Source organism: Calonectris borealis, chromosome Z, assembly GCF_964195595.1.
Source record: "Calonectris borealis chromosome Z, bCalBor7.hap1.2, whole genome shotgun sequence".
NCBI classification, from domain to species: domain Eukaryota; kingdom Metazoa; phylum Chordata; class Aves; order Procellariiformes; family Procellariidae; genus Calonectris; species Calonectris borealis.
In genome coordinates, this window is record NC_134352.1 from 41,644,628 (window position 1) to 41,655,400 (window position 10,773).

The window sequence follows — 10,773 nt, forward strand, 5'->3', positions numbered from 1 at the left end:
TAGCGCTGAATCAACTCTGCAGCTGTCTAAGAATGGTAGGCAGGCCACTGGCTGTTAAAATTGGGACCATGAAAGGTCTTTGAAACACCTAGTTTAGCTTTGCAGTGTTTAGTTTTGTGAGTATTGCCACTTACTAAATTCTGCACAAGTCCACAGGTGCCCAGGCTCCTTGACGAGGCTAGCATAAGGAGTGGGGGAGGAGGGAATGGAAATGCCTCCACAGCTTGCCTGGTATCAGAAGGATAATTAAATGTTCATTAGAATAGGGATTCAAACCTGACTTTTCAATGTGAGTGCCTTAATCTCAGCTTGGCAAAGTCACTTTCTCCTTCTCCTTAGTCTGATGAACATTTTATTACTTATGCAAAGTGGAAAAACACTGAGAGGGGAAATCAGGAAAGTGTCTCCCAGAACTCCCAATTGCATTTTCTAGGGCATTTGCAAGAGAGGTGGGAAGTTTGGATTCAGATCCTTGCTAACCAGGGAAATTTGCAAACAAAGCTCCCTTCCCCTATGGAGATGCTGTTATCCTTGGATTATAGGGAAAGAAACACAGAGATCATCTATTGTGCAGACCTCCCGTCCCCACTGGACAGGGAATGCTAGGCAGGGAGTTCGGGAATGTAGTTTGGGAATCCTTCTGTGGAGAATGATTTGATTTAGTTTTGTGAATGCCTGCTAGCAGAAAATGTAGGCATATCTACACAAAGCAGTGCAGCAGTAAATTTTGGACCCTGAAAGTGATGTATCTGCTTTATATTGCTTCAGCACCAGGATGAAGTAGCTTAGTCTCCAACTTGCAGTCAGCTGTAAAGTGCTGGTTCCAGACCTAGCCTGTGTATTTCGTGGTTAAGGACCTCTGCATCAGTTGCAGCGTAAATCTACTCTGCCTTGCAGAAATTTAGGTAGCTGGGAGCTCAAATCACAACTGAACAGAAATTTTAAGGTTTTGGAGGCTCACAAACATTGGACTTGGGAGCCTATTTGGATGCCTACTTGCCTTTGTGAAATGCAAACTTACAGCAAGTCTGACTGAGATGGTTTTTAAAGTGTCAAAAACTGCTAGAAATCTCAGTCTTTCCAAAGTAATTGGAACATACTAGCACTGGTAGGAAGATAATAGAAAATATCTCTTGACCCAGCCAGATCCAGCACAGTGTCCTCTGAGGATCACAGCCACACTACCCATACTTAGGAAGGACTTTCTGGCTTGGGCTACCTGCAGTAATCAAGGAAAGGTTGAGTCTGAAATCAGGGTACCATTTTGGATAGTGTGCGGCCAACTAAGTATGTGTTCTGAATCCAGATGAAACTGGTATTTGTAAGAGTTGTGTTTGAGAAGATCTGATATATGTAAACAAGAGTAAATAACCATGAAAATACATGTTACTTCACAAATACTGGAAAAGCAATGCATTTTTTCTGATCAGGAATGGTGTAGCTTAAGCGAAAGCTGCACTACAGCAGCTTTAGTGTTTTTTTTTTTATTTCAGTGCACAATATGGGTCAAGTTTCCTACTGATGCAATAGTGATGTACAGAGCTCTTGAAATCAGCTGTGCTTTGTTAAAGATCAGTGGATTGTCAACATTGTTGACTGTTCTTGCTTTTACTTGCATATGTGGTAGCCTTTTCCGGTGACTGAGAGAATGGATTGTTCTAGCCTAAAGAAACTAAACCAGAACCTCATCATGAGTGTAAATCAACCTCTCCCTTGCTCCATATTTACCTCAAAGTTATTTATTTCTTGAAAGAAGAGCTGTTCTCTGACAAATAGCATTTCCTGTTGCTGTCCAAATGCACACAGCGTGGCACATCACCATCATCCTTCCCATTTACAATAAAACACTCTGGATTGCTGTTGTCAAGTGAATAGTGGATAGCCTGATGTACATGAATATTGGAGTCTTGCTTTATTTGGCCTCAAACATGAGCAAAGTAGTTACCTGCTTGTGATTCCAGGAGTGAAGTTTATTTGCCATTAAAAAGAAAAGCTTAATGTAAAAATATTTTTCACAAAAAAATCTAAAGATTACATAAGGGGGTATTTTTATAACAGCTTATTTGGGCAACATTTCAGTAATATTAATATTTTACACCTTTAACAATCAGGCTTAAGACAAGTTCTAAAAGTAAAAAAGTACTGAAAGTAACGGCTAAATACTTTTTAAAAAATTCTGTCACTAGTACCACATCAACTTTATTTTGGTGCCAAACATGACAGCAGAGGCAATTTTTTGGAGCAATTGCTCTATACAAGGAGTACTTGAAACATGGAGAAGAGGGCAAAACTCAGTGTAACAAGTTGAGTCTACACTGCTTACAATTCACAAACTATAATTACAAATCACCTTTCAATGGATCACAAGATGCTGACCACAAAGGTGTAAAAGATGTGAAGATTGCATTCTGGAGTGACTAGTATTGCCATTAACTAACATAGTTAATACACTAATTACTATGCCAGTTATCTAGTAACTAGTATTATCTGGTAACTAGTATTTTCTCCATCCTGTGGAGTCTAAGCAGATTAAAAGCTTGTGCATAGATTCTCTTTTTCAATTTCACTACAAGGTTGCATTGTTCAAGAACAGTATGAGCCCATGTTAAAAAATTACCTCTTCTTTAGATACACAAAAAGCAACACTACATGTGAGTATGGCACTATGTCGGCACAGCAAATTAAGCTGTTAAATGTTAGTTGAAGATTATATTTGATGATTGAAGTTGAAGATGCATTTGATTGAGGGTGTGCACAATTTTGGGCATAGTTTGAAACTGGATGTTGGTTCCTTTCAAAGTCCTTTGAATATATGGCTTGCCTTGCACTGTTAATTATTATGTTTGTGACAATCGTGCCTAAAAACCAGTTGAGCTAAAAGCTCATACCAACATAGAGGAAAAGCCATCCAATATTCCAGAGAGTTACCATCTAAAGAACCAAGAGATACACAGTATGGGGGAAAAGGGTGTAACAGAGAGGCAGCATGAACGGTGTGATGGCAGCAAGGATCTCCGACACACCTCCACTCTAGTAGCGGTGATATGTAAATAATAAATGTTACAAATGTTTATAAATGTTATAAAAGGAAACAAAAGTGAGGATGAGTAAGGAAGCACAGTGGAGGAGGTGGTATAAAAGCAGGTATGCGTGAAACTGAATTTAAAAGCCTGGGAAGCTGGCAGTCTTTTTTTATTTATTTTGATGGCTTTCATAGGTGCTCTTACCAGCAAATTCTTGACTTGCTGTTTTTTTTCCCAATGCCACACATTGTTTAGGAAAAAGAGTTAACAGAAACACCACCTGGTATGCTGCTTGGCACTAAAACTGGAGCTTTTTCTTGCACAGTTCAGAGTGATGGGGCAGCCTTGCTGTGGCTAAGCTTTATCTTCTTCCAAGGAAGTCCTTTCTGCGTTAGTTGCTTCTGCAGCTAACGGCTGGAGCCACTGTCCTACTTTGTCAGTATTTTGATTAATATAAAGGGAGACTCATCTGCAAGTGGTTTCTGAAATCTTCAAAATCAATGTGTTAAGTATACCATATGTGAAGCCGGTAAAGCAAATTGGCTGTGGAGACGTCCCTGAAGCTCCAGGAGAGGCAGGAAAAAAAATTATACCTTTCCTGGTAATCTTTCCTTGGTTGCACATTTTAAAATAGTACAAAGGAATATTAAAAGACACCAAAGAAGATAAAAATGAACCTCAGATACTGTGTTTTATCTCAGCTAGACACATTTTCACTTTTGGGTTTCCACAGCTACCTCTCACATGAAGTTACCTTTTGGAAGCAAATATAAAGATAAAAATGGACACCTGATCTTAGGATCAAATTTTATGTGGATTCATTGCTATTGCTACCAGCTCATCACTTGTAAGAATTAGTCATTGATATAATTGCTAAATATGGATGTTCTTCTGTGGCTTTACTCTCGCATCAAGAGTGTTGTGATGTAATTTAACCTGTATTTTTCTAAAAGGAGTATTTATTTTATCCAGTGTATTATTTCAGCTGCAGTGATTCTTATCATCCAGTGCAGAAAAATATCCTTTCCACATGAATACCAATGGTTGTCTTAATTTGGCCCCATGGTTTGATACCAATTTGGCCTAATAAAATCCTAATATAGTCCTTCAAATATAGGATAAAGAGACTGAAAAGTCTTGCTTTCAGGAAACCTTTCTCAACCGACACAAGAAAATTATTTGTTGCCCGTGAGAATGTGGATTTCATTATGCTTAGTGGAGAGATCAGCTCGTTGTAAACCTTTCCAGCTGGTACATGAAAGGGAAGCTGAATGCAGTGAATCATCACAAAAAACTCCTATTCACTCTCTGATCCCCAAATGTAACGTAAACAGAGAATGTAAGTAAGCATATGCATAATTTAGTATTTTCTGACAGGACTATGATTGTTAATAATATGAAGTGGCTTGCCACTAGCAAACTGAAAGAAAAGGTTCAAGAACACAAGAAATGCTGCAGGGCGTTAAATATAAGCAAATGAAGGTCTAGAGAATATTTTATAATCTGCAGAGAGCCTGAAAAGCTTCTGACACATAACTGGAGGAGAACGGCTGCAGGGAATGGCCTGTGGTGCTGTAACTTCCCCAGCTCCATGTGTGTCAGAAATAAATACAATTGCAGCCCTAAAGTATATGGGTTGCTCGGTGCCAAAATGAGTTTCACTCATTACCTGGAGACCTCTTGAGCATGCAGTATGTATCCTCCCTTTTCTAAGCAAGAAGATGAAGAAAGCTGGCAAAGTCCAGTCTTCAGAGCCAGCTGTCAGTCTCTGGGGCCACCTGGGCGCAGAGGGTGTCTGAGACGCAGCTCCTGGCCCTTCGGCTCTGCTGGCAGCCTTCACCCTCCTGCCAGCTGTGCCCTTGCACCTCACCAGCTGCATCCGTCACATCCACAAGAATCCACAGGAATACACTGAAGTCCTTTGCTGCAGCCTGTGCAATTTTTCCAGACCACCAAAAAATAAATATGATGGAGGGCTCACATCTGCAGTCACATGAGCTCCCTACATCATTTGGTTCAAAATCCACAGGAAACCTTATGCGGGGATGGTGAGGATGTAAGCAGGAGAGCCTGCCAGAAAGGTCTATGTAAAACACTCTGTCTCTTTTAGGCCAGTAAGCACTCTCTCAGTATTTAGATGACATATACACCTGTCTGAGAAGGCACTGACTGAAACTGAATATAAAGTGGCTTAGCATGAAAATGTGACAAAGTCATCTCCCCCATTCTTAACTGCCTCCAGTTACTGAATCTGGAAACCAAGAACTCAGAACTGGACTGAGAATATCATAAAAGGTAATTTAATTTCAAAATCAAGGGGATTGCATTCAGAATTAATTTTAAAAAAAAACAAGTGTAATTCTTTGACTCAGCTTTCTTCAGCACGTTCACCACGTTCCCACACTTAGGAACCGAGCTGTGAACTAGTTAAGCTATTTATTCTCACTGGTCAAGCTACTTACTCCATGTTTTGGAAGGGAAGAGAGTAGATGTAGGGGAGATAGAACTTCTATTTCAAAACATTTTAGAGGTGTTGAGATATCAGGTGATGGGTGACATGTAAAAACCACTGTGCCAGCCTCAGTAAGGGAAATATATGTATATTTTTTACCAAAAAAAGCTGTTGCCTTTTTGAACTCAAAGTGGCATTTTGGATCAACTGTTTGTGAAAATCCTTTCGTTAGCACTTGCAGGACTGTGTCCGGGGAGGCTGGATCTCCATTACACCCTGTGCCTGTTCTGGGCAATCAGTCCATCACATCAGCACCAGCGTCAGGGGAAAACCCCCTGAAGCACCTAGATTAAAGAGCAAAATTCAGCATTGCTTTTATAGGACTCGAGAGTAAGTTTTGTACTAATGTAATATGTCTCTAGTAAATTATAGACTTGAACGCAAGGAGGGTTAATTAATATTTAACCTCAATCTTCTGCATGACACAGGCCAAAAAATTTCAAATCAAAAAATTATACTCTGTGGAAGTATATAATGTGAAAAACAATTTCTTGAAAAGGTGTTCAGATTATGTACTAATCACTGTATTCACAAGAGCAATAAAATGATACTTTTTCCAAAAAATGTACATTGCAGCTTCCAGAAGAGGACATACGGCTTAACACATAACTCCATAATGTATGCATTACATGCCTTAAATGACCTAACTGATTCTAACTCTTACTACTAACAACTGTAAACTGTTGAAAGATAATTTTCCTCAAATCAAGGAATTATAGGTTTTATTCTCCTAAGTTAGACCCTTATGATGTATTCATCACCTACAAAGAATACACACAAAACAAATACATTTGTTTATAATGTTACAACACACACACATATAAAACATATAGTATTTAATTTTTATGTGTTGCAAGTTTGGAGAGATTTTCTGGAATTAGACTAAGAAGAACATCAATTAAGAGGAACTGTTCGAATTCTAAGCCTGATTCACCATCTGCATTGACAATCGGAAGTGTCTGAATATTTGAAAGACAGGCAGAAAATTACAATACCCTTAATAAACATGCTTTGGGAATAGTATTAAGACTAACTCAAGTCATTCAGCTCTTGCTAATAAAATTTAATTCATTGTTGTATGATTTATCAGATTCTGCATGAATCTTTGTTTTATCTTTGAGAACAATAGGTATAATTGGAATTATCACTGCCTGGCTCATGTTTTGCTTAGTTTACAAGCCTTGTGCTGCTTTAATACGAAGTTTCTGTGGCTAAGTTTGATGAGGCAGACAAAAGACCTGGATCTCTGTCCCAAAACTAATTTGCAATTCACAGCCTCTCTGGTATTCACAGTTGAGAAGAGACTGTCAATCATATGTAAGTATAGGATGGTGATAACTTGGAAGCTGAAAATTTTGGCAGGGAAAAAGTGACCATAATGACTCCCTGAAAACTGTACATTAACAATGAAAGAATTCTGTGAGTCGTCTTATTTACTCTGTGGGTGAAATATATGTTTGCCACCAATACCATATGATAACGGTCGCAAAGATATCTAGAAGTATCACCAAAACCTGTTTATTTCTGAGGATCAGAAGAAAAAAGTTCTTTAGTCATGGGGCTCCTGGTAGCATTCCTGAGACTATTTTGGTGTATGCATGGGTGAAAAGCATGACTGGGGGATATGTATGTTTATGGTGGGTGTCATTCAGTAAGTCTGCTTGACACACAGGCTTTTTTATAGTCTGTGGTATTCTGTGGTATTCTTTCAACAATATTTGACAATTTGCCTTTTTGATGGATGACTTGGTTAACTCAGTTCTTAAGGACAGTAGATATTTCCCGTCGGACTTCCCTGCTCGTGTAGGGTGGGGACCGGCTTTATAGGTGGTAGATAAGACCCAGTGCCCCCAGGTTCTTGAATAGGTGAGCAGTCCCAGTGATACAATTTTAGCTTGGGGGAAGTTTTCTGTTATTCCCACAAGCTCCATTTTAAGGATTCAGTCAATGAAGTAGGCTACACAAGCATATTTTTAGGGAATCTGGGATGCTTTGAGAAATCCCTGGAATGCCTCTGCTTGCCGTAAGCAAATTGATGCAGTCATATTTGAATGGAATGCAGTAGATGCATGTAAGAGGGGTTTTTTAGCGTTTTTATGATCGGAATACATGTGAAAATGATCCTTGAGAATTTCATATTTTTCACAGGCACTTAACAGACATGTTGTTTCACTTGTCAGAGCTCATAAGAGAACTTGCTGCTTGTGGGGATGATGTGAGTGAGGAGGTGGTGGGAAGACAGACTCATCTTCTCTGAGTGGCAGTTTGTTGCTGCCAGTTTGTGCCATTGGATCCTGCTGGAATCAGGACTTTCGAGGGAAGAAGTGACTTAGCTCACTATGTGGCAATAATGGCTTGAGTTTAAAGTTTGGCACTAGGAAATGACATCACAGACAATATTTCTAGATCACAGCCAAATATGCAGTTGAACATGCAAATATGCAGTCCAAATATGCAGTTCAGGTTTGCAGCCATGATCAACAGCAACTTGTGAAAAACCGTCAGTGGGAAAGAAGGGGAGTATTTTTGCATATATATTATCTGTGGGGATGTTAAATCTTTGAGAAAATGAATCTTGATAAGTCCTTGAGTTTTTGCAGTTCAGGAAATGCAAGCAAAATTCAATGAAGATTTTAGGCTATGTGTTTACAGCACAATACACTGCATAGGGTTAGAGATGCTGAGCTTGCCGTATACTCGAGATTGTATAGAAAGATAGAGACATTAGGTCATGTGTCACTAGCCTGAGGATCTTTGCACAGTATCGTACAGAGTCAACATACTGAAAAGGGAAGTCAGGCAGAGTTCCAGTGTGCAAATTCAAAACAGTGAACCTGAAGACTCTTGCTCAGATGCTGCTTAAATCCCAAAGGCCCCTTGCAGTCTTGCCTGAAAGCTCCCAAGCTGCGTGCCTGCTTACAAGCAGGGTATTTGCTTTGTAAGAGGGAGTCCTTGGTTCCCTCTCCTCTTCCTCTATTCAAGGCTGTTTCTGTGTTTTACATTAAACAGTCACTGGATAAAATACAGGACTAAAGACAAAAGTGCACAACCTTCCAAGTAAAGGCTTACGCTGGTGTAATGGTTTGTGCAGCTGCATGACCTCAAAGTTTATAGCACTTTTCCCTTCTGTAGTTAACCATAACAAATGTTAACAGGATGCAAATCTACCTTGATATAAAAGTAAGGACTAGCATTTTGACTTGTAGCTGGCAGAGTAGTCAAGTAGTTTTTATTTTATTAAACTGAACTGCCCCAGAATCTAGAAAAAAAAATCTAATAAAAAGGCAAAAGGCACAGAAGGTAAGATTTTATTTGATATAAATTAAATACACAATGAAGCAAAGCAATGCCAATAATTTAATTTACTGTGGACCACTGTGTAGGTCATTCATGGTTTAATTTTCACTTACTAATCAGAAATTCACTGGCATTGCCTCTGTGTCTCTCATTATTATATCATAAGATCTGCTAAATTAATTTCCCATCCTTCTCTGTTTTAAAGTTAATCCCATATCTATAGAAACCATGTTTCTATTACACACACACACAAAATTTGTAGCTCTTTTAAATATATAGCATGCATATTTATAGTATATATATATAATCAAGTAGAACTTAAGACTTACAAGTCCTAAAATAACTCAAGCTGGTTAACAACATTGCCTTAAACTATTAGAACCATACAGTAAAGGTCATGATAACTAATCATGAGCTAACTAATGTATTCTAAAAGACTACCATTGATAGAGCTAATTACCTCAATCTGTAATGCTTTAGTTCAGCGCTAACTTGAATAACAATCTGCACAAAGCTACAGGCTGGGTACGTATTAATAGCCACAGATCCCATGCAAGCTGCTGGAAATAGGCAATAGCTGTCATGGCAACTCTGTAACTTCTAATTTATTATTAAATGTTTGTATTACAGTGGCATACAGAGACTGAGACAATGAAAGACACTGCCTTTCCAGATGTCTCTAGATGTTTACCTTCCAAGGTGACAGAAGGCGCACAAATGCTGTGTGAATATAATGCCAGTATTGAACTGATTTTTAATTGCTATAAAAGACATAAACAAATAGATTAAAATAAAATATATTTTGCGCTAAAGGAGTATTATTGTACTGCAGGTATTGTAAGAAGATAAGAGAGCAAAGCTTCAAAATCAGGTTTAGCTTATGCAAAGTTTCTACATATTTATTCCAGCAAGAGTTATAATCACTTGGTTGTGTCAAAATTAAATCCTGATATAGTAAGGTACAGCTCTGGAAAACTGAGATTTATAGCTCTGAATGTCTGCTTACATCTGTGGTGAATTTGTTCCATTGCTCTTATGTTATCTTAGCAAATAACGACTGTCACATCCTGAGAACTTATCATTGTACGATTAGGTCAGCACAGGATCACCCATGTCTGCCATAACATAGAAATATCCACAAAATAAATGCTTGTCATAACAATTCAAGACTAAAGTGTTTGCTGGCACTTTATTGCCATAATATATATTCACTTTTTCATCTGTTCTCTTTCTATAAGCAATGACACTTTGATAATCTCTTCATTTCCTCCTTCCCTTTATCTTTTCTGTACATTGGATTTTTTTTATAAAATAAGCACCACAAATGTGTGTGGGACAATTCTTTCATTCATAGATGTGAATTGAATAAAGGACTTTACAAAAAAAGATTTCAAAACTTGCTGCCTGCAGATAAAATTCAAAGCTGAGTTTTACAAAGTCCCCCATAACATTTCACGGATTTCCTTCCATGTTTGAGTTCACATCACTCTGACGAGCCCTCCGTGTTTCTCTAGCACAAAAAGGATCTGCCTCCTCTAGAACGGGGCAACACTTTGAATTCAGAAGCAGGCTTTTGGAGGCCTGGTCTTTTCTCCCTATGGAAAGAAGAAAAAGTCACTGGAAAAGGTATAAAGAGCTTTTCTGATGTGTTTCCTCTCATAGCTTTCTCTTGGTTTTAATGGGATGGGAACTTGAAGCAGGTAAAGAATGGAGCTGATGTTTTCCAAGCAGCACAGGAACAGAGTGGGTGACAGGAGTTACTGACTGGGAAGCTACTCCGAGGGATGGAAAAAGATATTAGCAAGGTTAGCCAAATTTTCTGCTCTAATTGGACAAAAAAGCAGGTAGAGAGTGTGGATTTTAGACTTGGACTGAGAAGAAGGATACTCCGTACTCCTTGTCTCCTGAGGACTAACTGGCCATCCAACAGAAGAAGCAAAG